The sequence below is a fragment of the Nipponia nippon genome, unplaced genomic scaffold, assembly GCF_047370975.1.
Source record: "Nipponia nippon isolate SJK-2023a ecotype South Korea unplaced genomic scaffold, ASM4737097v1 scaffold_6, whole genome shotgun sequence".
Classification (NCBI taxonomy): domain Eukaryota; kingdom Metazoa; phylum Chordata; class Aves; order Pelecaniformes; family Threskiornithidae; genus Nipponia; species Nipponia nippon.
The window spans coordinates 35,048,037-35,075,498 of NW_028262380.1; the positions used below are offsets into that span (position 1 = coordinate 35,048,037).

General features: G+C 36.3%; 1 long non-coding RNA gene across 1 annotated transcript; it reads right to left on the reverse strand.

The window, feature by feature from the left end:
• Nucleotides 1-52: 52 nt before the first annotated feature.
• LOC148051408 (uncharacterized) lies at nucleotides 53-27,435 on the reverse strand. Its single transcript, XR_015699668.1, has 3 exons — nucleotides 27,294-27,435; nucleotides 11,164-11,307; nucleotides 53-163 (listed from the first exon to the last, which is right to left on the reverse strand). It is a non-coding gene; the product is annotated as an uncharacterized LOC148051408 (long non-coding RNA).
• Between the last annotated feature and the right edge of the window lie 27 nt (nucleotides 27,436-27,462).

Below are 27,462 nucleotides of genomic sequence, written 5' to 3' on the forward strand. Positions count from 1 at the left end.
TGAGGGGACTGTATTTCTGAAAAGTTAAAAGAAACACCCATACATCACAAAGTTCATATTGAATGTATATTAAATGATTAATTTCTTGCAGTAGAAAATATCACAGCTTCCTTATCATCTTGTTCCACCTTCTCCATTCGCGTTTTTTCTTCCACTGAGGTATCTGCACAAGGTTAAAGAGACAAGGTTAAAAGAACTAATCGGTAGCCAATCCTCTACTAAACAGTTACAAAACAATCAGTCTTATCCCCAGTTAATTCTGAAACATGGGCAGGTGGTTAGTCCTGTAAGGGCCCTGATCTGCAGCTAGTTCAAATCGGTGTCACTTGAATACAATTAGACCAACTTCACACCATCTAAGAATACGCTTTAGGATTTACTTTAGCTAATGCCAGAGCCAGCAAAATGCAATCCTTGATTCTTAAACCAAGGTCAACTTAGGCAAGCAGTAAGTTATTGCTTGCTTTTCTTTGTTTATCATTTAGAGAGTTGTTATTGTTTTGTCTTATATTTAGAAAGGAAAGATAAGTGCATTAAGGTGTATCCTTCAACCCTTAAAACATTTTATAGGTCTGTGTAGACAACTGATGCTATCTTCAAAGGCAATAATAAGAAAATGTACTCTGTAAATTGTATTTTATCCTCATAGTTTAAGGATTTTAGTATTTTTTGTAATAGCTGCAGGGATTCATAATGCAGGTATATGAAAATTAGAATTTCTCCACATTTTGCAAACTTTTTATTATGCATGCTATAGGCAAGCTAGAAAAGATAGGTATGCCAGTGATTAGGAAGGGATACATTATTGCTACATTATAATGCACAAACAGGTTTTATGTTCTTCTGCATAATATTAGAAGCTCAAATTTATTGAGTCACAGCATCTTATCATCACTCAGCTTTTAAGTTAAAGCAGCAATCATTGATCAGGCATAAAGAAGTTCCCATGTCACATTACTTACTGATGCATGGGGTATAATTCTGATAAAGTGCAAGTGTATGCAACAGGGTCATTAAGAATTATCTGCATGCATGTAAAAAAAAGTAAAAGATTCATTTTTACTGTTAACCTCTTCAAAGTGACATCCTCTTATTATCTACTATTATTTACTAAAAAACTATAAACATTCAACAAATCTGAACAATTTTTCACTTTTTAGACTTTAAAGATAAAATGTAAATGCAATGTACCTAAAAGTTAGAAATACATCTATGATAAAGCGATGCAATCATATCTTGCATTGTTAAATATCACAGGGTAAAGGAGGTTATGATAGAAACTACTTTGATAGCTAAAAACTCATTCCATTGTGTAGCCAGTAATAACTAGACATCTTACCGTATTTTCTAAAATTATTGAACAAATGACCAGGTAGTAAGTTAAACAAATGGGTGAAAGTGTGTGGTTAATTCATTTTCACCTTTTTGAGGCTGGAGATTGCACATGTGGGCATTCTTGTGGGCTTTATTTGTTCCCATGCAGAAAGCTTGCAGATCATGTTTACTGTGTATATGTACATTCTTGCTTATATTTCATATTTACTGGGATCTTTATATTCATGAAGAACAGTGAACATTTTCAGTGGGCCTGTAGTAAATAGCACCTGTAGAAAAAGCACCACAGTCTGGTCCTCTTCAAAAATAACCCCTCAAAACCAACAACCAAAGCAAAATAATTTTTCAATGGAAGCTGTTCGGCTTCCATGTCCATTTCTTAAGAAATTTAAATCACGATTCCTGAAAATGAAATTAATTGCTAGCCATTTCTATTCCAGAATTTTATTAAACTAAATGCTCACTTCTGCAAACTATTATTGATTAGGGCAATTGAATTTAAAAATTGATCATTATTGCATTTCTCTGGGTCACTGGGAAAATTATGGAGAAAGTACAGATTTGAAATGAGGATAAATCAGAGACCAATGACAATATAGGAAACATTCTATACTGTGATATTTTAGGATACACTTAGTCAGTCAATTTTAGAAATTACAGCCCACCAATGCTAAGATATTTCCACATCACAAATAAATACCTCCTAGAAAAACAGAGAGCCTGCTAAATGCATATACTCTAGTTTTTAAATAAAACAAAACAGAGCAATATTGTATATTATTTTGATATTGCATTTGTAAACCTTTGATTTGAGGCTTACTGCTCTTGTTCCAAATAACCCAGCTACCATATAGTTGTAAATGTCGTATAAAATGGACTCAAATTAACTTCTGACAGTAACTGAAATACTCTCTTGTTGACAAAAAATACATGTCAAAAGAAACATATGCTTTGAGTATTGTTTTCTCTTAATGATTTGATTTGGTATTGTGCTAAGTGCTTGCTATTATTTTGTACTTCCGTTGTCCACAACTTTCAGAAAAGAATTATCATTTCTGCCATTTAATGCATTGCAGTTCCTTAAGTATGAATGTGGATAATTTAATGAATATTCTGATGCTCACTGCATCTTAATGGGGAAACTGAACAGAACAGAGTATTAATTAGAACAATAAAACTGCAAATATTATGAAAGAAATTGCTTGACAGTTACAGTACTAAGCATTTCTATGTTATATTTCAGTCTTGTAAAACATTGTTCACGCTATTTCAATTATTGAAATTATTATCTACAATTTCATTAAATAATATCCATATGTCTGTTATTCAGGTTGAAAAATGGCTGGAGTCCCTTAAATAATAGAACAACTTGAACAGAAGGAGAAAAAGACATCAGAAATGCTCAATCTGTAACAATTTTATTTGCTCTTCTATTTCTTTTCAGAGTCAGTCCAGTTAGTTTATCCTACATGGGGAACAGTATTTAAACTAACTCAGCTGTTTTTGCATGGAAGATGATGTGAGATGATTATGTGAGCTTTTCAGCTTTCCAGCAGACTGTCAATAACAAAGAGCAACAACACTGGTAATATCTTAAAATGGCATATCTATTTTTGTAATCAATATTCGATCATTGCTTCATTTCAAAAGAGCCCTCTTTCTTAGTATTTCTTAAGAGATGAGGGTTGAAGGCTAGAGAGAGAGGCGCTATATTATACCTCAGATTCTGGGTATTTCAGGTAAAATTGTCGGGGGGGGGGGGGGGGGGGGAGAAGCTAAATTGCCATGGTGCATGGTCTTGAGTTATAAATAAGTATATGGGAAATCTTTTATAGACCATCTTTTTAAAACTAAGATGTTTGTATGCCACAATTGCTGACCCAGAGACCAGCTGAGTTTTGCTGTCTTTCCTCCTATAATATGGAAAAATTTCAAAGGAGCTGATGATAAATTATAAAACTCTAAGCCTGAGTCTAAATCAGAGTTACTGGCAAATGCTATGTTGATGCCACATGACATTAAGAATAACATATGCAAAAAGACACTGAGAATAAAAACTTTTTTTATTACAAGGCTAACTCTACTATTTGTTAATAGTCCTGGAATCTGACTGCCCTGGCTAATACACAGTGTCTGGGTAACTGATTATCCGGAGTATGGATTTTACTATTGGGCCTGGTATTGCTTTTACTCCACCACATTCATTTGGAGACACTGGTGGAAATCAAACCCTTATCTTTATAGGTGTGTTTCAATGCTGCTTTAATAATAGTGTTCATTGTTTTTAAATAAAGCATTTACAAGATTACAGCAACAGATCTAATTTTACTTAACACGTTTCTGCTATTCAGAGAGAAATTATAGAATAAATCATTATTAACTACTTGATTTAAAGCAAGGTCTTTATTCCACTGTTCTATGCACCTATTTAGACTCATATCTTTTCTAAGTTTTGTTGGAATCTCTTGCAAACCAGCTTTAACCCTGCACTGGCACCTTCAGCTAGAGGACCTCAAACTGAGGAGAAAATAAAAATGCATCAAATGCATAGGTGTTTTAAATTCTGATACAGTTCAAACACATCTATGTCTGTATTTTCTGTCTCAAAATGTTTATACCTGCACTAAGCTTGTTTTCTGCCAGTGGTAAAAAAATTAATAGGACTCAGAGAGTTAAGTAAAATTAGTGTTTTAAAACCCAATTTAATTTCCTAAATTACACAGAATAATACCCTACTATTTCAAGAAATGTCAGATGATGTGTATGTTTATGTGGAGCAGAGGTGATTGACAGGAGAATTATTTACTCCATTTTCAACACAGGTTATACAAAGCAAATTGGAATAAATATTCTTCTCAAACTGAGTTCATGACAAGATTTGTCACGAGCAGTTAGGAAAATCTGTAGGCAGTATGGCTCACAGAAAATAATTGCTGAGATTACTCTAGTTTTTATTTATTTTTGCATAATTTTAATATCATTTAGTCTATGTTATATTCATATGTAATAACAGGAATCCAAGTTGTATGAAGGTTTACTCAACAAGTCATCTATACTCTTTACATGTTGTATTCATCTGTCTAGGTGAACAGTTCATTCAAGATTTGTATCTGATAAAATATAGATTGGTAGTAGAGAACTATATCATATCTTTCATACAAATTACATGACTCACCCTTGGTAATAGTATAATGATAGCTAAAAAATGATAGCACTCTGAGGAACTACCACAGTTTGTGTTTTGCACAAAAAGGGCAAGTGAATGTAACAGATTTTGATCTTTCTCCACTTATTTTTACATGTGTAGGTGTATCACTGTAACACCTACACCTGTATACACCTATACACTGTATACACCTAGTGTATAGAAGAGGAATCAAGAAATAATTTTAGCTATCTTCAGTACGTTAAAGATAATTTTAAGAGAAAGCTTGGGTCAATAATAACATAAGGTTTTGTGTTTAAGTTTTCTCCTGATGACAGAAGTAGCTGTCTTGAAAAATGGGAAACATATTTAAAAAAAAAAAAAAAAAAAAGCCAAACCCACTGTTTCCTTTATTTTAATGCCTGACTAGCAGGTTAGGAGATAAAAAGCATGCATGACAATTTTTTTTTCTCCCTGCTAGATACAATTGCAGATTTACAGAACTTCACACTTTCTTTTTAGAGACAACATTTCAACCATGTCAATACACAAAATTCCCAAAGCAATGAAAGAATAAAATAAAAAAAAAGAGAGAGAGAGAGAAAGGAAGGGTGGACAGCTGTTATTTTTGGTTAAGGATATTATAGTTTATAAAGAAAGCTCCCAGAGAAGAATGCAATGTTTATGTGCACATTCCTTACAGATGATAATCATTTAAGAGAGGCTTTGTGGTAAACCCCTGTCAATGGGAATGTATGGATTCTGCTAGGAAAGAGAATTACATACTACCACAATTTGTAGGAAAGTTTTATTTTTAAAGTATTGCCTACATGGTTATGAAAAAAGATGTTTGAGGGGAGTAGTAGTGAAGCAAGGATTTGTTCTTGCTCCTCCTGAAGTCAGTAGATGAAATAAACCCCTCTGATTTAATGGAGGAAAATCTAGTTTAAGAAATTTTCTGCCGAAGGTAGAGACCATTTTCTAATTTTATATACATCTTACAGCATGTTTCTATAGCAGAAGTTGAGGACAATTTTTTTAAAAATGAAATTCTATTAATGTTTTATAGCAACTTCTTTAGGTCAGAAAGATATTTTGGTAAATATCAGAAGTTACACTATTATAATTCTCCTGGGGCTTACTTTGTATCAACAGCTTAATAAATTATTTTGTGTTAGAAGCCAAATTAGAAACACGCACTTATTTGAAATTGTAGAATAATAATCACTACTGTCTCAAGTAAATCATAATATTTCAGAGAAAATTGTTCTCCTCCTCTATTTGACGGATCAACTTCCTGAAGGAAAAAAAAAAATCAGGAACACTGAATGAATGACAAAATCATGGAAAGAATCCCTTTTGGGGTTTTCATCAAGATTTTACTTTCCAGCAGTCATATAGCCTTTCTGCCACTTTAATTGGTGTGAACAAATATGGAACACTTTGCACTGTATTCTACATGTTATTGCATGCTGACACACCTCCCCTAGAAGTCTGACCACATATCTAATCTTGATTAGATGTTAATAAGCTTTAAAGAGAAAGAAGCTGATATATGAAGTTTAATCTCTTCTTATGTCTTAAGAAGGACAATCAGGGCTAAATTTCAAAGAGACATTTTACAAAGCCATGTAATAAAGTGAGATGTGGCAGAAACACTCATTTTTGCAAGCAAAATGAACAGATAATACAAATAAATGCAATTTTGCAAATTATGACTAATAGCCATATACATACAGTGCATGCACAAATCCAAATATTTTGTGGGGACAAAGAAGTTGTCCAATTTTAATTGCATTTGATATTGCACAAACACAGAAATCATGCATGAACAGAATTTCTAAAAAGCACATTCCTAATGCAAAACTGATTCTGCTCTTTATAATTACTAGAATATCTCTGAAGACTCATCTAAAGTTTTAGGATATTCATTAAGTACGTTACATTTTGGAAAGTTCCTAAGTTAATTGTCCCATTCTCATTGAAATCAATAACAATCAGCGCTGGCTCCGTACAAAAGACTCAATCTTATTTAGGTAATTTTTCATGGCAATTTTTCATTCTTAGGTGCTTGCCTGTCTATTGGAACCCAGAGCTCTGAGCTATGTGGATAAGTTTCTCATGAAATGCATGGCAGCTTGCCCAAAAAAGACTACACATCTCCAGAAACACAGCTGTGATTCCTGCTCAGGTCTGCCTAGGCCAAAAGCATTTAAGCTCCACAGGCACAGAAGTTTGAACATTAATATTTGCCAAACACCTGAAGTTCTGTTTCTCAGTGCAGAGAAGAGCTCCTTTCCTCATGTTTCACAGCTCCCCACTTAATAGACATTGAACCCAACAAGGATCCATCTTCTAGGCACCTTATATCTTCAGCTGCTCAGTCTATTTAGCATACTCCAACACTTCCTATCACACATATATGAAATCAGGATTCATAGAAATCCTCTTTTCCCCCCCCCAATAACACTGGTTTTGCTGGCACATGAGTCCAAGTACTTATCTAACAGCTTGGAGTTCCTCACTCAAGGCCTTTCTCCCTGAAGATGAAACCCTAGCTGTTCTGGAAGAGTGCTCAAACCCCAAGCTATATAAAGAGAAAGTGGGGGAAAACTTTTTATCCTTTTGAAGCTGTTTCACCAGGAAAAAAAAAAATTCTTATTCCTTTTCCCATAGTCTATGTTTTTAATATCTTTAGTCTGCCCATCTGCCCAACCCTCTCTTTATCTATTCACTTATGTTTGGGCATTACATGTCATTGCAGGTTGTGAATTAACTTAAAATTTAAACCTTGAAAGGTAATGATCCTGTTTGGCAAGACTTTGTTTAGGCTTCATCTAAAATCAGCAAGAGCAGAATATGTTAGATTGGAAAAAAGACTTAATGAGGAGAGACTTAATAATATACAACTATATGAAAGATTGGTGGGGGAAGTGAAGATGTGAACCGAGAATGAACTCGCTTTCATTGCTGTATTCAAATATAAACTGTACGCATAAGCTAAAATTATGAACGCAGGCATGAAAGGGGAAGGAAAAGGGAAGGGATTAAAGTTTGCTGAGACAGAAAGAGATGTCTTAAAACTTTGCATACGACCCTTATTATTCATATTCTAAACATGTAAAATCACGTATTGTATCAATTCCTCCTTCCATTAAACAGAAAAATGCTGAGAGATTGGAAGGACAAGCCCAGTACAAAACATTCATCAGTTACAAGTTCTGCACTGCATTACATGGTGTTGCTGCTCAAAACAAAACAAATGTTTCAAACCCTTTCTGCAGTTTCGAAAAGGCTTTTAACAGTATTATCACCATCAGACAAATCATGTCTTTTCTTGCTAACTGGAAGATGCAACTTTATAACTGTATTAAAAAGCTACTGTGAAACAATGGCCCAGAGTAGTGTCTAAAAGCATTTGTTAGGACATTCTTTCATTCCATGATAGTACATGCTCAGGGCACATTTCTTGACAAGGACAAATGGAAGATTGCATTTTGATGGCCAAAGATACCTACAAAAACAAGAAAGAAAAATTTGCAATGCCTTTTTCTTCAGTAGATCACAGTGTTTTGTAGTGGAAAAGAGAAGCTTTTAAAAGAGTAAGATGCAGACGAGGGTGCATATTCATACAACCTACCCTCTTACAAAGGGGAGAAGAACTACAGCAGTGAATTTGAAAACCTAAAAATTAGCTAAGAAATGGATGAAGAAAATAATTTTTCTATGTTCTGCCTCAGAGAAAGCAGCAGACAAAAAAGCAGATATCTGTCATTTTACACCTGACTAGAAATTCAGTAGTTCTTAGTCCCTACACCTGTACTTACAGGTTAATCGGACTTACAAGAAGCCCTGGATTTCCTGCTTTTTGCTAACTTCTTCTCTAATCAATGTTGCTACAAAACACAGACTCGGATTCTTGGATTGCTTCTCTTATTTAACTATACTTGTATTCAATTTTTAGAGAACTCTCTCTATGGAAATAAAAAGAACATGCCTTATACCTTTCCATTGTGATTTACTTGATTTACTGTAAGGTATTTCACTAGTGTTCACTTTCTGAATGTAAAGAAATACACAAAGTTTTTTATATCTATATCTCTGGAACTATATATCTCATCACAAATATATACAAGGGGATATATTTATACAGTTAAAGATATGCATAAAGCATTTCTGGCAATCAAATATCTACTGGAAGAAGAGAAGATACAACTAAACGCAACAGAGCAGGTCACTCACTGTACTTCTCATACTGAGGAATAGCGTGGTCTGATTATAGCAGAGAAACGGTGGAACTATACTGGAAACAAAGACTATATATTAAGCCAGGTGTTTCAAAGAAGGACAAAGATCATGGGCAAGTGAATGAACATTCATCTAAGTTTTGAAGCACCTGACCCATGCAGCTTCCCACAGGTCTCAGTGTTGGAAAATGTGCCCTTTCAGGATCTCTATGGCTTTTTAAGCAACTCAGATGCTGAAGAACATGAAATAGGATTAAGAGGTGCTTCTTCAGTTTTCTTACAGTTCTATGTTTTTTCTTTTCTGATGTCTCCAGCCATTTTTGGACATGGGGAAGCAGGTTCCCATCCAGAAACACTGCAGAGAGACACTGTCTCTGAAGTGCTGCTACCACACACTGATCCCTTGCTTACTGCAATTTGATATAGGTCACCGTGGCAAATGTTGGGGATCTTGAGCACTGGAAAGAGTGCAGATAAAAAGAACGGAAGATGATACACAGACTTTACAAAATTTCTATTAAAAAAGAAAAAAAAAGAAATTCCCTAATGTAAAGGTAGATTGTCCCACAGAGTTCAGACATCTGGACCTAATGAAAAAGTAGAGAAAGGACATCTAAAATCAAGTTAAATTGGGGGGGGGGGGGGGGGGGCGGGACACCACAACAAATAAGCAAACAAAAAAATTCTTCATCCAACCTTCTGTACACAAGATCAGACCAAGATACTATAAACTGTTCATTTTATATATCTGAGCTACAAAGCAAGGGCCAAATAATTGTTATGTCATTCCTGTTGGAAATTAATTTTATTCACCAAGTCAGCACAATTAAAACTTTGCCTTTAAGACACCAGTGGAAAGGAATGGGAGTTATTTACTTTTTTTTTCCCCTCAATGACAATTCTTCAGTAGCAGACAGGAATTTGCCCTCTGTTTTCAGTTTGTATAACATCATACTGTGCTTAAATAACCTACAGGGTGAAATTCAACCTGATGTAGCTTCAGTTCCTTCAGGAAAATACAGCTATATTTTCCTTAGCAAGCTACTCTTCAGAGGTGTGATATAACAACATCTGAAGTACAGCATTTTAAGGATCAGAGGGAAATGTCACCCATGGGGTACAGTGATGCTAAGAAATACAGAAGCCACAGCTGCTCACAGAGGAACAAAGTTTAAATAAAGATACAACAAACCCAACAATGCTGGGTCACAGTAAACTGAGAAAAGTAAAGCAAACATGAATGAGTCATGCCTTACTTAAAGTCCTACAAACTACATCCAGTAAACATCCTTCAAACAACAATAACTTTAATCTACTTTTCTAAATACTTGGTGTGTGTATTTTCTTTAGACAGAGGCATAAAAACAGAAGGCATGCTTTTGCTCTTGAGCTATTTTTTTCTTTTCTGTCTATCTATATTGTTTCCGTACAGTTTGGAATCTCAGTTTCAAAATTAAAATTCAATTAAGGAGGAGTAATTAGGCAAATTTCTATAAGGATTATGCCATTCCATGCAGGTCCTCAAATACAGGCATATACCGCACTCCTAGAAAGTAAAGATGGAAATAAAATCTAAAAATTAAAAATAACAGAGGGTAACTTTAGGGACTTCTTATCTTAAAACAATTCTGGAAACAGTAAATAATTGCTAGGAACAGTTGTTTTTTCTCAGCAAAGTATGTATCCATTAAACGTATCATGGTTTTGCTTCTATGTTATCCAATAATCAATCATAACTGCTGAAGTTGTATCCCTTAGTCACAGGTACAGTGTATGGATCTATAGCCTGAAAACCATCGACATAAGCAGTATGCTGTTTGCAAGTCTGCTTGGTCAGTCTCCCGACATTATTCGCAGTAGTCACTTAGGTCACATGGTGCTTTTTTTGTTGTCTTGCTGGATGACTTGAATTTTTTTAAACAGGAGGATAATAAAAAATGACAGGCAATAATTAAGAGCAAATGCTATTATATCTACTAGCTATTTTGAAAGTGAAAAACAAATATGTTTGAACTAATTTACATTTTGAAGACTTAATAAGTTACATGGATTTCAATTACACCTTTTTACCTGAGGAGAAAGAATATATTGTCTAGTCTTTGGATAATATTTATTCCTACTTAGGATTAACCTATAGCTAGAAACTCTACAGATATTACTATTTGTACAAGAGAAGCATGACTAACATGCATTTTTTCCTTCAGAAAACCTATACTTGGTAAGATCATGTTCTAGAGATACTGTGAAGTCTGTGCTGCTCAGTGACACTTTTCACCCTTAAAGATCTTCCTTCTAATTAAACTTTATATTAACAACTAAATGCAGACAGGTTTTCCTGCTTTCAATTATACAAAGTTAGTAATTCAATGGCTATATGCACATTAATTTACCTAGAACTTAATGGAATATGCCTACCCAGTTTCAACTGATACTCACATTCGCAGAGCTATGCTGAAACTCCATTCACATTCCATATATTCTTGCCTGGTGAAAAAATAGTTGCACATGCATGTGATTGCCTCTTTGGATCCTTTTCAAAGCCTTCTTTAGGAATCTGAATACGCCCTTCTGTGGGAAAAACTGCAGAAACAAAAAAAGGAATGAAAAACTCTTTAAGACCATCCTTCCTCCCAGAAGTTTCTCAGAACTTGATTGAGGGCTTCAGATACACGGGATCCTAAAAGAGCAGGAAGGATCAAAGCCCCCAGCATCAAAACATTTTGGTTTCACCTTTCACTGCACCTCCTACTTATAGCCATTGGTGTAGAAACAGTGAAGCACAGAGAGGGAGGAGATGCAGCTCTGGGAAAGATGTTTAAATGGGAATTCCACCGTGGAGGGAGGCTGGCAGAAAGGTTATCTAAGTTGTACTATTTTTCTGCTTTGATCCCTGCTGGGAAAATATGCACCTTTCGCTTTCTCAATGTCTGCCATCCCAGAGAAACTGCAGAGTATCCAGAGCTACAAAAGGATTGTGACCTATACGTACATACACACAAGCACACTTACACATACTGAGAGCATAAATCAGCAGACACTTCCAGTGATTCATTCACTGTGAAATCATGCTCTGCCAAATCAATGAGTTACTGCTGTGTAACCGAAGGTAAATTTCACTCATCATGTATGATTCATATCTATTGTGTTTGGCAGGATTTTGTCAAAAAGTAATTGAAAAAAATGATTGTATATTATGTATGAATAGTATTGCAAACATCACAGATTATAATGTGAAAGATATCTTTAAAATTTTAGTTTTGAACCACAGCATTTTGGGCACAGTGAAAGAAGTCAAAGCATTTGGTGGTTACATGAAAATTTTCATTAGGAAAGTAGGTTTATTTTATGCTCCCTTTTATACCTAGATCAAAGAAGCTTGTGATGTGCCTCATGATTCTAAATAATATTATGTCTGTCCCCAAGGTCTTCCCATATCCCAAGGGAACTGGCAATATACATCAATTGCTGTATAGGTGTAAAGTATAATAAATGGATCTTGGTGCACTAGCTATTATAAATTATAGCTCCTCATGTTTTACTGATTGGTATGACAGCATCTGTATTGACTTACAAATGATGCTCAGGGAAGTGCATACATGTTCTACCTGCTTATGAGCTGAATTACTGAAAAGCCCTTGGAAGATGAGTGCTTCTACAGACCCTACATAGCATAAATAACTATGAAGAGGTCAGACATAGCATGCTTTAACCTCTTTCCTGATGCTTGAACTGTAGGTGTCTGTGTTTTTGCGTGTGGAAGGAATGAAGAAAAAACAAACAACTGTTCATACATTGTTATTAATCATTTAGAGTGAAGTAACTATCGTGCATTTGTATGAGCTAAATCTATCCAATGTGCAATTAATTAGATGTGAGGATCAAAGCTCTTTGTTCCTTTTGATGTATTATTTTTATAATGTATTTTTAAATGTTCTGTCTTTTATTTTTATGCCAGCAAAGAATAATAGAATGACATGTGACATGTGAACATAGATGTTCACACTGAGTTAATACAACACATGCAGAGGTTGAAGCTAAACAAGAAATTTTGCACTAATTTATTCCTTATGTAATTTACAGAAAATTATGGTAAAGAAGGCCATTCAGAAGGACATACATTTATTTCTACAGACTTAGTTCATTGGTTAGGATTGTCAAGGCCATTTAAAGGACAAGGGTGCTGAGCATGAAAATTAAATAAACAATTAGATATTCATGTAATCTCGGGCGGGGGGGGTGGATTGCCAGGGAACTTAAAACATCACAGCTTTATTCCTATCTCATCTTTTTAATGTCAAGGAAAGGGCACATTGGTCCAAGTGGTTCTCGTTATATACTTGGAATGCAATTACAGAAAATCCCTTCATGGCAGTTCTTGCTTTGTGGGCCTGAGGGTGTGTTTGGGAGGGCAGATGGTCCTGGGACTATCTGATTTAAGAACAATCTCTTTCCACCTTTATTACTTAAAGAAAAATATAAGAATGGTCATAACAGGTCCATCTAGTCCAGTATCCTGTGCTCTAACCATGGACAGCAGAGATGCCATGGGAAGAACATCAATATCAGGTAACAGCCAAAGAGCTGGGCCCAAAGGGTTGTGATCAGCTGCACAAAGTCCAACCAGAGGCGAGTCAGTGTATACCCCAGAGGCTGATACTGGGCCTAACATTGTTTAACACGTTCATTAATGACCTGGACACTCCTCAGGTGAGGAAGAATGTTAACATAAGGTAAGCACATAGAGATATTTCTCCTGAACATGCATCTAACACTTTGTTTTGGGAATTTCTTTCAGCCAGAAATGGTGTTTTGATATTTAACAGAACAGTCATAAATTTCTGAGTTTCCCATGAAATGATTCTCTTCTTTTTTTCTTCTACCATTTGGCCAATGATTAAATAGTTAACACTCTGGAGAGACACTAATTTCAGCCTGTCTGTAGACTCACAAGAACCACTGAATTATTTCAGACTAATATTTTGAATATTATCCCCGCAACCTGTAAATGTGTTTAGGGCCTAATATCATTTACAGTTGTGGATAGATAAGTTCAGTGGCAACTCACCATTTGCATTAACTTTTTGAATGAGATAAATGCTTAACTTACCATGGCACTTCTGAAAACACGTATAAGCATTTAACTGCATTCTCTGTCACACAAATTACCTTTGGACACCAATTCCTAATATCTTAGATAATAGCATGCTAGAAGGTAACACGTAGGAAATTGCGCTTGTTTGCTGAGGTAGTCCGGTCTAGTTGCTACCTTTGCCTATTTCCTTTTTAAGTTACATCATAAGTGGTACTTGATATTGCCCTAAATTTGTGTCAATAGCACTTAATCTACTAAATCTCTTCAGTCTTTTATAGTACAGCTAAACTTTATCAACCTGCAAGCTTGCAACTTTTTCATGCAAATGAACTTATTTCAAGAAAATTATCATGGAATCTAAAAAATGACATAGGAATTAATATAGAATAAGTTTTGAGTAGCCATATCTTGAGATACAGGTCCTCAGACAGCTGATGAGAGTTGCTCTTTGCTCTCTAGTCTTCACTTTTTGGAATGATGTCACCCTTTAATTCTTCAGCCCCTGAACCATAAACTGTCAGTGTGTTACTACACTGCAATAGCATGTTACCATCCTAAATGATGGTCATATGCTTTTCCAAGGCTTGAGAGTAAAAAACTTGATTTGAAGCCATTCACCAGGTTCACTCTTACATAGCAGCTTTAAGAGAAGGTGCAGTCACCACAGTTTCTACTGTTCAGGATCAGACACAGCACCAGCAGTAACAGCTACAGAAAGTATAGCAACATGCAGCTTGTTCTGATGTGTCCCACATAAAATGCTAATTATTGTTTTTCTGACTTTATTGACCTATTTTTGATGCCTCAATATTTCACAACTAATAATTTAAAATATGGCCCTTGGGTGTTTGAATATCAATAGTACGCAGTGAGATTTTGGCATCAAAGTAATTTAAAAATGGGACTTGGACATGTTAATAAAAGCTCTCCTTTGTGTTTCTCTTCCATGGATATGAAATGAGTATACTAAAACCTTCTAACCACAAAGAGTTATTATAAAAAGAAACACATTGAAGTTGTGAAGTAAACAATGGTTATATGACAATGTAAGATGCTAGTTACATAAACTTTTAGCACTGGATGTTGACATAGATCAGTGATATGATTCATATGATAGTTCCACACTAAAATGACTTATCTTATATTAGAAGCTTTGCTACACTTTTTACTTTTCTTCTGCAAAGGAAATGAAGCTCAAATGCCAATAGTGTACAATGATATGCTACTGAAATGCATTTATTTTATCTAATTAGACAATTAATTTAAAAGTTTGGTTCTTAAATCTTGCTATGTACAGTCAGATAAAGGAATTGCCCAGAATGTGAGATTCTCTTGCCCAGGTAACCTTCTTCTATCCTACATGTTTTCCTGAAAATATTCAGAAGTCTTGTAACTTGCTCAGAGAGTGCATTCATCTGAATTCTGAGAGCCATGAAGAAGTGTGTTTCATGTCCATGGATCTAGAAAGAACAACACCATGAGAGAGAATGAAATAAACCAGCTCAATAAATTGAGGGTTGTATTGTTCATATCTGTCACATCCAAAAAAGTATTGTGAGAAAACAGAATATATCAATCCAGATGTGATTAGAAGAACCAAATGAAAATTGCTTACAAAGAGGAAAATATTAACTCTGTATGCTGATAGATGTACCCAGGCTGACTAGTTAATCCTTACCAATAACTGCTTTTCTTATGAGGCCACTGAGTGTCACAATGATGGCAATGAATCCTTGTCCTTGTTTCCCGCATGTCCCCTAGCATTAACAAAACCATTTGTGTTCTGAAATCAGTCACAAAGCTTTCCTCACTGGCACTCTGGTGTTTTCTTCCTCTCAATTCGTCTCTCATAAGTCATTTCTACACCTTGATGACAGAGACATTGGGGAAATTATGGAGAGATCCTTTTTTCACATTTTAAGATAGAAGATCATTTGCAAACTGTATTTAACATGCTGTTACTTTTACAAACATTCTCATATTGCCATCTGGAAACACATAACGCAGCACAACACACTGAAAATTATTTCAAAGGACAGCCATCCCTTGACATTCTTCAAGTGAGTTGCTTAAGGACATAAATCATTCAATCATTACAATATCTAGTAAGCATCCTGATTTCTTTGGACTCACTGGCCCACAATGTCAGCCTCTCCCATAAATGTTTTCAAAATAACTAGTTAACAACCTTCTGAACCAACTTCAAAAGTCTCCTTTACAGTTATCCTGACAACAATTAGGTTACTGGCAGTGATACGTAGTCCTCTCCAGCTGACCAGCATAGTCTCACTGCTTCTGAGTCACCAGTTTGTATCTGTCTATTTTGCCTATAAACACATTATGAAATCTTTGCAGCAGGAATTTTTTATTATGTACACAGAATACAGGAACAATTGTCCCTGAAAGCATTAGCAGAAAATCCAGGCTCTCTATATAGCAATACTTGATAATAGCAACAGTAATACACTTTAAAGATTTATGTGTCTTTGTTGAGTAGAAATCATGAAATGCTATTGAACAGAAGAGGCAACAGTAATATATGTTGTGAATTTGACCAAGAAACCAAGTGCATTTAAAGAAAAGGAAGAAAGCAAATTCTTAATTTTCTGTAGCTTCTGTGGGGAAAAAAAAATCAAAGAAAGCAGGGGTTTTATTGGGAAAAAAAAAAAATATATTCCTGACACTTCCATTCTAAGGGGGAGCATACTTGTGTGTGTCTTTCTACTATTGTGCCTGTTTCAAAATATACACTAACTAGTGAAAGGGTCATCACGGAATTAAGAAGCTAAACAAAATGTTTATTTAATAGCAGAATTAAATGCACGCATAAATAAACTATGGAGGTCTCACTTAGAATAGACCATATTACACAGAGCAGCTTGAAGAAATATTTCAAGATCTTAAGCAAAGGGAAAAAGTAGCTAAAAAAAGATCAGTCATTGGCTAACGGTGTTGCTTATTAATAACTGTCTAATTCACAGCTGGAAATCTGAAAGGTGTCTTTCTAACAAATAAATCATGAGAAAGTTTTCCTTGGGGTTGTGTGTAACATTTTTCCTGAATTTACTTTCATCAAAAATCAGTCTGTACTTTTCTACAATTTAAGATTATGGTAAACATTTTTTTGATCTTTAATTTTGCTTAGGGTCCAGTTCAACAACAGCTGCTTACACTGAGTTTTGCTTATGTAAGCAGTTTTGTTCAGTAGTAGTTGCAGAATTTCTCCTTATATTTAATCAGGTATCTTTTAAAAAGACTAATTGTTGTCTGCAGCAATCTGTGAATAGTATGAGAAACTCAAGTCTTTGATGCAGAGAGCAAACATGGAGATATGGCAGTACAGGCTTTACTGTATTGCTATTACCCACTTATTTGCATTTTCAGCTAAAATGTTAGTCTTACGATAAAGTCTTTAGAAGTATCCCTTTTTATCTTCTGGAACTTTAAGTGTGTATAATGTCTTTTTCTGCATCCTAAACACACATCTACACAGAACTAGATTAATTCACAGACAAATTTCTTACAGCCAGTGATGAGGTATCAGAAGGTAACTACATTCAGTCTCCACTGAAATGGGTCAGCTTCAAGCCAGTGACCTGGCAGTGAAAAATCCATTCTCACTCCCCTGAGCATCTGTCATCTCAGATAACCTTTTTACTCCATAATTATTTATTTCCACTAAACTCTAAAGTACCCTATGATGCTTGGTAAGATACAGGCAATTTAACTTTTATATTTGATATTTCATCAAAATGCAGAAAACTCTTTCATGGTCAGAGCTTTTATTCTTCTGTGCACTGATCTTTGCAATTAGAACACAACCGGAGAAAATATAAAAGAAGAAATACAGTCCACTGTGTGTGAAGATACCCTGGAAAATTATTTTAATCAGAACTGAAGGCAGCAGTGTTGCAAAATATTAAAAAGGGGCAAAATCTTCATAACACATTTTATAAATACAGTTAACTGAATACAATCAAGTAGTGCTCTGTTATAGCCACTGCAATTTAATTATGTAGAATCTTTTCTTGATGAGCCTACCTGATTGAAAACACCCATTTTCATCAGAAAGAAGGCCAAAACTAAACAAAATCATTTTAATAGGTACTTTTATTTATGCAATTAGATAGTTGCACAGGCCTTGTCACCATACAGTTTAACAATATATTTGACTGTTTAAATCAAGCAAGATAAGACTTGCATACAGCAATACACAATTTCACATTATAGTTTCTGCCTGCTGCCACCAGTAATGAAATAAGGAGACAGCCAGAATATTTCAAGCAGTTGAGTAAAAAACTTATCTCCTGGCAGCTCAAACATAGTTACTTACTGAACATAGAAACTTATTCCATTGCTGTGAAAGTAGCAAGTCTTTTTCAGTCTGCATTTTACTTTCATTTTGCGAAGGATTATGAGAGAGTTATGGTAGTGACTGCATGAGATACAATCACTCAATTGCTTTTGATTCCCTGACATACTTAAATCCTGACAAGAAAGTACAGGTGATAAATTCTTGCATTTATTTTATCCAGTTTTCTTTGGGTCATAAGTTAAAAATGCTAGTGTAAAAATGTTTCTAGCTCAACACATCCTTTCTTTAGAGCTGTTTCATTTGAATAGAGTCTTGATAATATCAAATATAAAAAAGGGAGTGATGGGCTTTACACCAGAGAAATGGTTAAAAAATAATCTGGATTCACTGCATTTGTGGGAAGAAAGGTTCAAAACCAAGACCTCTTGAAACAGAAAGGCCCCTTATTTATATTGAGAAAATACTAGATAAGGTATTCTGCTGATCTTGGGTAGATTTCAGCAAAAGTTCAACTGAAAGTTCAATGGAGTGCCCCATTCCTGAACACTTATGGTGGTAACAGTAATAAGAGAGAAAACGGAGCAGAGAGAAAAGTCAATAACTTGAGAGCAGAGAAGGAGTTATCATCAAAGACAGCCTTCCGTCCTGTACTCAGATCATGATTCCTATTACAGTCATGGGATGGTAAGTACGCAGAAAAGTTGTGAGGCAGACAGCATTAGCAGAAATATCCTTAAAACCCGTTAAAAAGGGAAAGAGGGGAGGGGAAAGGAAGACAGAAAATACAAATAAAATGCCAACCAAGGAAAAGCAGGATTAGGTATGATTTTTCTTCAATATTATTTCATTTGATACAATGCCTTGGAAATGCAAATGGCAAATTTAAAGCAATCTTTTTCTTCATTGTTCTTTTTTACTAGACGGCTCTTGATTACCTTAAATACATTTTCCTGTGGGTATTAATTAATCGGGTTGAGTTGGATAAAATACACATTGAAATACTCTTTGTTCCAGTTTTTGGGCAGCTCTGTGATTTATTCAGAATATTGGAATGGGCCTGGTAGGGTCTTTGACTCAACAGCCTTGAACGATGTATCTAAACTGCCATCCATAGGTCTGAAAAATTCCATCTGTGCAAGATGTATATAGATGAATGAATCACCACAAGCACTTATTACTGGCTACATGTGCTTTCAAGGTACAAATAGATCTAACTACATTGGCTAGTTGAAAAATCTTCATGAAACATGCAAAAATTGCCTGGTACGATGGTAAGTTTGAACATCTTAACTGAATGTCACCCCTGTAGCTTGCATAGTACCTTTTCTGAAAGCGAAAATATTTCCTTCTTTCTCTCTCATGCACCATGTGTTGAACTCTACCCAGTCTACCTCACCAATCTACTTTCTCTTTCTTCTTTCTGCTCCCTGTGTAAGACCTTCTTGGCAGATATGTCTCTTTATTTAGTTTGAACTAAAGCAAGGGAAAGCTTTTCTGAAGTTAAAGAAACCAGTTAGGAGTTGAGCCTAGGTGGCATACAAGTTTTATTATACAGCTTCAGCTTCTGAGACACTAGCTTTCTAAAGACTGTCAATATAAAATAATAATACAGTAGAATCTTATTTTAAGGGCAATTCATGCCTGAAGGCATGCTCTATAACTTACTGTAGGTAAGCAATGATGTTGCAATTACAAACAGAAAATGACACAATATATTTCTTGTGACTGACACATTTATATATGCTTATGATGTGAAAATGGGATATAGTGATATTGATTCTTACTTAGATCCTTTTTTGATATATGTTTTTATTTTACAGACATTGACCTTTATGTGATCCCATTTATATGAGGGAATTTTTCCACACATTCAGAGTGATACAATATTCGTCTGAATGAACACTTCCACAGTATTCATTATTTGGCTAATTTACATAGTAATAACCCTATCTGATGTGCCATAACAGTACTAAAGGTGGTATAGAGTAGTAGAGAGAGTATAGAGACTGGAGCTTAAATACGACATAGCTTTTGTAGGGCGGATGGCATGTTATATTGATCTTGGTCATTCCGTGAGGCTTTTAATGATTTAGTTATTTAAAATACAGAACTTTTTGAAAAAAAAAGGAGTAAAGAAGGCAGCAAACCATGTTCTCTATGTTTATAATGAGAGAGAAACAGAAGTAAGTGCTGAAAGAGTAAGAGAAAAAACAGGTTGTCAAATCCTATTCAGTAATACAGAATACATGGGAGAATGAGAACAAGTTTTATGCTGAATGTATATATTAATACTTGTATTCAGAAATTTTGTTTTGGTAACACAGCTCCTTTCCAGAAAAGAAATGCCAGAATTCTATGAGGATTGTGATGGAAACCCAGATCAGGTAGAACAGATAAACCAAGACCTTTCTCTTACACCAAGCTTCCAAAAAGGATAGTAAATTACTTTCAAATACAGAAAAAATGTATTTTATTAACTTTTAAAGTAGAAGACTTGACTTCTTAAACAGGAAAAAAAATCACAGTGACTAGGTAAGACAGAAAACAAATAAAAAGAGTTCATAAACAATTCTTTCCCTACCCACTGTGCCCTTGCAGGAGAGTTCTTGTTTCACATGCTGGATTCATTTCAGCTAGATGAGTAACGTTTTGAGAATTAAAGAACTGCCCCCTAATACTCATGAAGCCAGTATTCTTTCCATTGTCCCTGGCAGATACCTATCAGCTCTGTTCCTTCCAGAAAACTCTCCTTAAAGCAGAGACTCTCATTTCCTTGCTATGACACTGTGCTTGAACTAGACAGCTAAAATGAAAGGGGACTTCTTGTCATGCTGAGCACCTTCTGTTAGTTACTCAGGTATTCAAGCACTTGCAAGATCCAACAGGCATTCATTGAACTCAGATTCTTTTCCTTGATTTATGCTGGATTGTGATTAATAATATAGAGAAGAACACTATGTAAGCAAATGAAGAAAGCGCTTTTTCACATATGTACTCCTTCTGGATCAGGCAACTCAGTTTATAGTAGGTAAGACGTCATGTGGGATGGGAATGTCTAGTCATGAGAGTCCTCTCTTCCACTGGATGAAATAATATTCCCAAATATATAGTATTCTATACAATGGAATAAAACATCGAGCCTTAGTGATGATGGAAAACAGCTTCCTTTCTAACTATCAGCTTTTCAAAATTCTGAAGTCATCTAGGTTTTTAACTATTTGGATTTGCAAATCCTAAACCAAATCATAACGTAAGATTAATTAAAGCTGGAGGAATAAGTGATGCCTCTTAAAGAAACATGAGGCTTATGACATTATAGATGACAGCTCAATTAAAATCTCAGTACACTGAAGTCAATTGGGTTCTAGACTTATATGCTGTTAATATTTTAATGCTATAGATTTATAAGCTCTAAGTCTAAACCTAGTCTCTATAAAAGGACCAATGACCACACTAAAAAGGGCATAATGACTTAGTTTCAGTAGAGACCTATGTTTTTCCTTCTTCTTTATGACCTGAAGAATTTTTGAAGACATTCAGGGTATTAAATTCCAACATTAATCATCCTAGACTAAATTAAAACTGGGCTACCAATCCATGAACACTAGGTAAATCCATGGCTTACACAGAGACCAACCTTATTCCTGATGTTTGTGAGTACCACAGTCACTAGGGCTCTTTACTTTTCTCTGCAGTTCTTCAAACCCTAATTCTAGCTTTAGGACCAGTTTTAGAACCAGAAGGACCAGTACCTTACTACAAAACATAGTACTTAACACCAGCTCTTCTTCTACTTCATTCAGCCCTACATAATACTGATGTCACCTGGGCTCTTAAAACTTTAATTTTGTGAACTCACACCAGCTCTGGGATTAATGGAACCTGGACAACTAATTCCAACTACTCAAAAGCAAGGAAGTTTAGTTCCCAATTTATCACCATCTTTTAGCACTGTGATATATTAACATCATCTGGACTCCAACTTTTTTAGTTTTTAAAGCCCTAAGTTTCAAATTGCTAAATTTACAGCTGAAGAACCAGCTCAAGAAAACAGGAGGTTTAAGACCCAGTGGCAAGCAGATTTCTTTCACCTCTTTTTGTCCTACAGAGTGCCAAAGTCACATTGGCTCTGGACTTGTAAGCCTGGAAATCCTGTTCCGAATTCTCATGTTAAACCTGTGCTTCACAAAACCAAAATATTAGCCTACACAGCTTAAAAAAAAAAAAAAAAAAAAAAAGTTTAATCACCATTATAGCCTAGCCCTTTTCTGATCTTTTCAAACACTTTAATTGCCCTTTAATTATTTAAATTTAAATTCAAGAGTTCTTCATGTTATAGGCATGACACTGTGAACCAATGCCTTTCTGCCTTGAGCTCTGTGGATTTGAACTTTGTAGTGGAGTCCAAGCACCACTCAGTAGGAAGATAACAACACCTAATGGAGGAGCAGACTTATCCTACCTTGCTGAGCCAGACAAGACAAAAATCCCTGCAATTCTCCATACCATCATCATTCCACCCTAGGGAATATTGAAGATAAGTGGGATGTTTCACTTTTGTTTGGGATGCACTAGCACAAACCATTACCCTAATTTCAACCCAAACCTTTAATCAAAATACCAGTACTGTCCATAACGGTGCAGCTGGTTCTGTTCCAGTTTTCCAGTATGGCATAGAGTAGGATAAATGCCATAAAAGAAAACTTACCTTATGTGATGTTTCTTTATTATTTATTATGCGGACTTAAAGTAATCTATTTGACTAGCCCTCAGCCTGAGATAGATTGGTGAAGAAATATGTGATGTGGAAAATGTTTTGTTTCTGAAGTGAAGCTAACATACTTCTCAAAAGTTGACATATGCAGAGGTAATCTGTAAGATCAAAATGTTGTAAATATGAGGCTGCCTAGCTCACTCCTGTTTAGAGGATGTATTTCTCATTCCTGCTGCTTGGGAAAAAAACAAAACAAAACAAAACAAAAAACATCGCTTTTCCAGATCAGCTGTCTCTGCTAGCTTAAAAGCTCAGAAAATAACTATTCGAATATTTGGGTGTCCTCCTCCATTAGTACCTGAAGAACTAGTTGTATGTAGAAACATAAAACGATCTTTTAAGACTTTTTTTCTTTTTTTTCCTCTGTGGAATTGCCTCAGGTTTTCTTTGCCATTGCATATGTGTGTATTTAACGCATATCCACAAATAGCTGTAGCTCATAGGTCTAATGATTGAGTCGCCTCAGTAAACTCCTCTTTAGGTTCACAGGGCACGCAATGGATTGTCAAGTAGCTGAGATTGTTTAGCATTTCATTATACTGACGCTGATATATGGCTATTATTTTGACATTGCTGCCTTGAAAGTCTTGAAAAGCACTGTGAAAGGGTACCTAATCAAATAGTCAGTGATATTTTACACAGTAAGAATTCTCTAGGGTAAAAGAAAGTCAATAAAAATAATTAAACTATGAAAAGTTAAATATTCTTGCTCAAATTCTGTCAGATAAAGAGATGCATGCAAAGGCAATCCTAAAGATTTTCAGGGATTTTGCAAGGGTTTGGCTTAGGTAGAAAAATGCCAACACTCTCTCAAATGTGTATCTCATACAAACTACCCCCTTTTATCCTCTATATAAGGGGGAAAAAAAGTGGACAGTTGTGGTTCAACACGTTTGCAGAGAGTTGGCAGGAACAGCCAGAAAGGCTGAATTGTTTTTTATTTCCCAGATCTGCATTTACAAGAGAGGAAACAAAATGGGGTGGTAAAGGAGTATACATCCTTGACTGCAGGCCAAGGAGAGGATGATTATCAAGTTTTTGGGAGTTGTTCTGTTTTGTTTTGCCTTCCAAAGGCTACAACTAATTGAGGTGCTGGGGAGTTCTTCCTGAAGTGCTGTCATAAGACATTGGGGCCAGATGAGGAAAAGGAGAATGGCCAGAGCAGAGCTTCTGCTAATCAGCCTCCTCCTCTCTGTGTAAACACGATTTAGATAGGGCACAGGTTTTGTGCTAGCTTTTTGTACTGTAGAGAATTTTATTCTTACTGTAAAACCAGTGTCAGATCAGTTCATATTTAACTGACAGAGAACTTGCTTGAAACTGCGCCTGATCCCATTACTGAGAAGATGTATTTGCCCTCTGCCACAGAGGCTCAATGTTTATGAGCCCTTGATTGCCCCTGAGTCACAGGCTGCTATTGTGTTCAGAAGTGCTTTTTTTGAAGCTGCACTTGGTGTAGCAATTGCAACTGTTTCGCCCTCACAGAGACCAAGCCATAATTATCTTCACCTTTGCCATCTCTGAGCCAGTGCAATTCAAAGTGCTGATTTCGATCTTTAAAGCTTTATGCAGCTGAAGTCCCTACAATTTGAAACTAGCTTCTCTTTTCCAAAATGGGAACTGAGAGATCAGTCCAAAGTACTTGAGATATCATTCCCCATGTGCCTACCTGGAGCTGGTAGCAGGAAAATTTCTCTGGAGGACACTTGACTTTGGCATTTACCTCCGATCTATTGACTTAGCCAGTTCATATATCAGCTCCTGTTTGTTAAATATATAGCAAACAAGAGTCAAGTTCTATGAGGCTAGCTTGTGAGGTAGATTAGTGAGAAGAATGTTAGTGCCATAATGCCTTACAGGGAGATGATGATGAAGATGATTATGTGGGAATATAATTTCTGATTGTCTTATTATTTTATGACAAGAGTTCTCTAGCACAATTCCTTGCTGGCAGTCTGATACCAGATTTCTATTTTAGTTTGGGGAACTGATTCCAAAGTTGAAGGATCCATGTTTCTCTTAAAAGAAAACTATCTAATCCAGAGAACTGCTTTTTTTTATTGACAGCTGAACTAAAATTTGTTTCAGCTTAGCTAGTTTCCTAAGAACAAGGATATGTTAATAGATGGCAGGGAGCACTGAACATATTTTTCTACAATGGTTGTAAGACTGGAAGTTTTTCAGAGCAGTGCATGGTGCCCTAGGCACTGAAGTGTGATTTCAAGTATTCTCTTTTGTACCTTTCCTATACGTTAGCAAAATGTAACAGAATATATTAATTTTGTTAGGATAACATATCAAAAAGATACCCTGGGAAGATTAATCTTTAAATGTGACAGTCAACAATGATTATAACAGCTTTATTGACACTATTTCCAAGAACAAAAATCAAAGGGCAGAGAAAGCATGAAATAAAAATGGAATATTCAATAACTATCAGAATGACTTTGTCAATATTATTAATGATGTTAGAAACCTGTTTTAGAAGGTAAAACTATATATATCAAGAAGACTTATGAATACACATGCCTGGACATCTTGGCTCCAACACTTTATCTGAAGTGCTAAGCACCATTACCCACCATTGGAGAGTGACGGCATATCCCTTTATTCTTCATCTAAAGCACTTACTGCCAGCATAGCATGTGTACAGCAGGAAATCCAAATCAGAAGCCCCGATTTTTTGGTTATCTTTACCAGCTACTTTGGAGAGTTGCTCCTGTCCCACTAATAGGAGGTTAGTGCAATTAACCATCACTGCACTTCTCCAGGCACTGAGAATTAAAGTTTAGACAAAAGTTTAAACAATCTGCTGCTCTGGCCTTTCATTACTTAACTCAGCAATCAACCACAATATGGCCATGAATCTGAAAGACAGCAAATTTGGTACTCCAAAATTATGAAATATTCGCAACTGTACTGAGTAGAAGTGTGGTTTACATTTGTTTCTAGCCCTTAACTATAATTTCTTAAATGTGTTCCCCTTCTAGCTCTTTTCTGGAATGCTGTTTTCAAGGCAGTTTATTTTATGAAGATCACTTTGAAGCAGTTTTCACAGAAGGAAAGATCATTTGGCCCAGTGGCATTTGGATAAGGACTTAGTGTAATTCCATTTAGAGTCTTCAAAAAGTAACTCTGAGATGCTAAGTAAATCAATCAGCTGTGTCTGTTGTGGAAATCTACAAGGCCAGAGAATTTTGACATTAAACTTTCCAGACAGGTTCATTCAAAGTGATCATTCCCAGGCTGAATTGGCTTGTATGCATTACTTGGAAATGTACTTAGTATTTATATACTGCAGTTTGTATCTGCTCTTCCTAACAGAATGTACTGCACGCTTACTTGGCTGATAGATTTTAGTGGCGTATCTTATAGGAAATAATGATCCAATGTCTTCAGAAGTCAATTTGTCTTTTGGAGGAAGGCCACAACTTTAAGGTCCTTAGGGATAAATGGTATCATAAAAGAATATTTTCCCTTCTGAAAATCCCAGAGTGTTTTACAAATTTAGTGTTACACTCTCTCTCTCAGGTAAATAACTTTTAAAACAGTTTCTGTAGTTTTCCCAGGATTTTATAAACCCCACCATTCAGGAACTACTCAGGCTCCTGTTTTCAGCTGATTCTTGCCACTTAGCAGTGCCACCTCTCCCAGACTTTGTCAAGGAAGAGTAATTGTTTGGAGGTTACTTTGAATAAGGGAGAACTGCAGTATAAATATGCCTTGCTTGGTTATGTTTTATTATTTTTGAGAAAGAGCTGTAATTTTGCTTTCTTGGGGGGGAGGGGGGGGGGTGGAAACCCTGTGCTGTGCCTTGGAAAATACAGCTCCCCTGAAGAAAAGAAAAAGGGCAGGAAGAAGAAAAAGAGAAAGAAGAAAAGAAAGAAGAGGAAGAAGAGAAAAATAAAAGATAAAAGGTAAAAGGAAAAAAAGAATAAAGAAAAAAGGGGAAAGGGGGGGAAAGGGGGGAAAGAAGAGAGAGGAGAGAGGAGAGAGGAGAGAGGAGAGAGGAGAGAGGAGAGAGGAGAGAGGGGAGAGGGGAGAGGGGAGAGGGGAGAGGGGAGAAGAGAAGAGAAGAGAAGAGAAGAGAAGAGAAGAGAAGAGAAGAGAAGAGAAGAGAAGAGAAGAGAAGAGAAGAGAAGAGAAGAGAAGAGAAGAGAAGAGAAGAGAAGAGAAGAGAAGAGCACTTGGAATCACCCGGTTATGTTAGCGGCTGTGCCCCGCCGAGGAGAAGCAGTGCGGCGGGGGAAGCGGCGTCCCGCCGAGCGGAGCGGAGCGGCGCTGCGACGGCAGAGCCAGCGAGGCCCCCAGCCGACGGCGGCCGCGGCGAGCCGCCGCGGAAGGGGGCCGGGGGCGGCGGGGGGATGCAGGACGCCTCGCCTCACCTGCGGGCGGGCCGCCGCGGCCCAGGTGCGCGGCAGCGGCCCCGCGCGGAGCCCCGGCGGCGCGGAGAGGTGCGCGCTGCTGCTGCTGCCGCCGCCGCGCTCCGCTGCAGCGGTGAGGAGAGGGAGGGGGTGGTGCTGCCGGGAGTAGGGTCCGAGGGGGACGGACGGA